The sequence below is a fragment of the Mandrillus leucophaeus genome, unplaced genomic scaffold, assembly GCF_000951045.1.
Source record: "Mandrillus leucophaeus isolate KB7577 unplaced genomic scaffold, Mleu.le_1.0 Scaffold54, whole genome shotgun sequence".
NCBI lineage: Eukaryota > Metazoa > Chordata > Mammalia > Primates > Cercopithecidae > Mandrillus > Mandrillus leucophaeus.
The window spans coordinates 1,507,573-1,511,119 of record NW_012105808.1 but is presented as its reverse complement, the minus strand read 5'-3'; positions in this window follow the sequence as shown (position 1 = coordinate 1,511,119).

Genomic DNA, 3,547 nt, shown 5'->3' with positions numbered 1-3,547 from the left:
GGCCGAGGTGGGCGGATCACGAGGTCAGGAGATCAAGACCATCCTGGCTAACACGGTGAAACCCTGTCTCTACTAAAAATACAAAAAATTAACTGGGCGTGGTGGCAGGTGCCTGTAGTCCCAGCTACTCGGGAGGCTGAGGCAAGAGAATGGCGTGAACCAGGGAAGGCAGAACTTGCAGTGAGCTGAGATTGTACCACTGCACTCTAGCCTGGGCGACAGAGCAAGACTGTCAAAAAAAAAAAAGGCCGGGCGCGGTGACTCAAGCCTGTAATCCCAGCACTTTGGGAGGCCAGGGCGGGCAGATCACGAGGTCAGGAGATCGAGACCATCCTGGCTAACACGGTGAAACTCCGTCTCTACTGAAAATACAAAACAATTAGCCAGGCGTGGTGGCGGGCGCCTTTAGTCCCAGCTACTAGGGAGACTGAGGCAGGAGAATGGTGTGAACCCGGGAGGTGGAGCTTGCAGTGAGCCGAGATGGCGCCACTGCACTCCAGCCTGGTCGACAGAGCAAGACTCCGTCTCAAAAAAAAAAAAATGTACAGAGGGAAAGGAAGGAGGGCTGGATGAGCCCCCGGGCTGTCAGAGTTGCAGAGTTGCAGCCCTGAGAACTTCCAGAAGCTAGGTTCTTAACCGCAGTTGTCAGGGACCTGCTTATTAGAACTCACTGAGAAGATCTACCGATTACAGAGTGAGGACTAAGAAAGTGAACTCCCAGCATGCCACGTCCCTGTCCTCCGGACCCCCGGATGTGTTTGTGTTTCCCTTTCGCCAGGAATGACTCAGGCACCCACCTCAGGCAACACCCGCTCCACTGCACCCTTCCCAGCGCCCTCTCTTTCAACAGGTTGACTTTTCTCTTTTAACTCTGGAGCCGAGCTGACCACCTGTGGCCGTGGAGGCCTTACAGTATGGCTGGTCTGAACTGGGATGTGCTGACCAGCTGCGGGTGGCTCATCCCTGCAATCCCAGCACTGTGGGAGGCGGAGGAGAGCGGATCACCTGAGGTCACGTATTCAAGACCAGCCTGGCCAACATGGCAAAACCCCATCTCTACTGAAAATACAAAAATTATCCGGGCGTGCTGGGGCGTGCCTGTAGTCCCAGCTACTCAGGAGGCTGAGGCCAGAGAATCGCTTGAACCCGGGAGGCGGAGCTTGCAGTGAGCCAAGATCATGCCACTGCGCCCCAGCCTGGGCAACAGAGTGAGGCAACATCTTGAAAAAAAAAAAAAAATTCCCTTCCAAGGAGGTATTCTCCCACCTTAGGGACCTGATAGTGGAGGTTTCAGAAAAACTCCCCACACAGCTGACTAAGAGCTTGGGGTTTTGAGGTGGGGAGTTTTAGACCTTCCCCAGCCAACGAGCTCTGTGTCTGTTTTCCTGGCATTTAGAAGGTCAAATGGCTTAAGCAGAAAAGGCAAATCCGACTTCAGAAACGGGATTCTGGGAGGAGGCCTTCACTTCTGCCTTTCGGAGTCCCAGCGAAGTCTCTGGAACACACAGTGGGTGGCTGTGGTCCAGCGTGTGCCTGGCTGCACACAAAAAAAGGCTGAACTTGGGTTTTCTTTCGGACGTTGACACGATACCTTCTGGGGACCGCGCCTGGCCTCTTCCTTTTTCCTTTTTGTTTTTTGAAATGGAGTCTTTTGCCCAGGCTGGAGTGCAGTGGCACAACCTCGGCTCACTGCAACCTCCGCCTCCCGAGCTCAAGAGATTCTCGTGCCTCAGCCTCCTGAGCAGCTGGGATTACAGGCGTGCGCCACCACACCTGACTTAATTTTTTAGTGTTTTATTATAGACTGGATTTCACCACATTGCTCAGCTCAGGCACTCTGCCTGCCTCGGCCTCCCAAAGTGCTAGGATTACAGGCGTGAGCCACAGCACCCCGCCCCCTTTTCCTTTTGAGTATATCAAAATGACTGTTTTTTTCCTTATATACCCAGACTGGGAAAAGTGCGTCGGTGTACCACAAAGATTTACAGAGGGTCGGGCGCTGTGTCTCATGCCTGTGATCCCAGCACTCTGGGAGGCCAAGGCAGAAGGATAGCTTGAACCCAGAAGTTTGAGACCAGCCTGGGCAACATAGTAAGACCACATCTCTACCAGAAATACAAAAATTAGCTGCGCATGATGGCATGCACCTGTGGTCCCAGCTACTTGAAAGGCTGAGGTGGGAGGAGCGTTTGAGCCCAGGAGGCTGAGGCTGCAGTGAGCCATGATCGCACCACTGCACTCCAGCCCGGGTGATAGACTGAGACCTTGTCTCAAACAGACAGCAGAAAAAAAAAAAACAACCTTCCTTCCAGACACAGTAGTTCCTTATTTTTTTTCATGGTTGTACCAATTTATGATTCTTTCCTTTTTTTTTTTTTTTTTCCTGTCGCCAGGCAAGCTCTGCCTCCTGGGTTCACGCCATTCTCCTGCCTCAGCTTCTCCTGCCTCAGCCTCCCGAGTAGCTGGGACTACAGGCACCCGCCACCACACCTGGCTGATTTTTTGTATTTTTAGTAGAGACGGGGTTTCATCGTGTTCGCCAGGATGGTCTTGATCTCCTGACCTCGTGATCCGCCTGCCTCGGCCTCCCAAAGTGCTGGGATTACAGACATGAGCCACCGCGCCTGGACTTTTATTCCTTCTTTAACAAAAAAAGGTCTTAGAGGCTGGGTGCAGTAGCTCACGCCTGAAATCCCAGCATTTTGGGAGGCCAAGGTGGGCGGATCACTTGAGGTCAGGAGTTTGAGACCAGCCTGGCCAACATGGTGAAGCCCCGTCTCCACTAAAAATACAAAAAATTAGCTGCGCATGATGGCATGCACCTGTGGTCCCAGCTACTTGAAAGGCTGAGGTGGGAGGAGCGTTTGAGCCCAGGAGGCTGAGGCTGCAGTGAGCCATGATCGCACCACTGCACTCCAGCCCGGGTGATAGACTGAGACCTTGTCTCAAACAGACAGCAGAAAAAAAAAAAACAACCTTCCTTCCAGACACAGTAGTTCCTTATTTTTTTTCATGGTTGTACCAATTTATGATTCTTTCCTTTTTTTTTTTTTTTTTCCTGTCGCCAGGCAAGCTCTGCCTCCTGGGTTCACGCCATTCTCCTGCCTCAGCCTCCCGAGCAGTAGCTGGGACTATAGGTACCCGCCACCATGCCCGGCTAATTTTTTGTATTTTTAGTAGAGACGGGGTTTCACCGTGTTAGCCAGGCTGGTCTCGAACTCCTGACCTCTGGTGATCCACCCACCTTGGCCTCCCAAAGTGCTGGGATGACAGGCCTGTGCCACCGCGCCTGGCCTAGAGTCTTGGTTGTAGGGTTACTTACTACAGGAGTCAATTTCACATAGGTTTCTCTCCCTTTTCTTCCCCACAAGTCCTGGGTTTTTTCTCTTAGGTCTTTTGGTTTTAATGCAGAGCTTATATTTAGCTTATTTGTTTTAAAAGTGTGTTAAAATAATGCACATATTTTTATCATTGCTATGTTTAATGTCACATTTCATTGACCATAGGTCCCACAGGAAAGGAGGAAGTTGTTACTGACTTCCTGTGT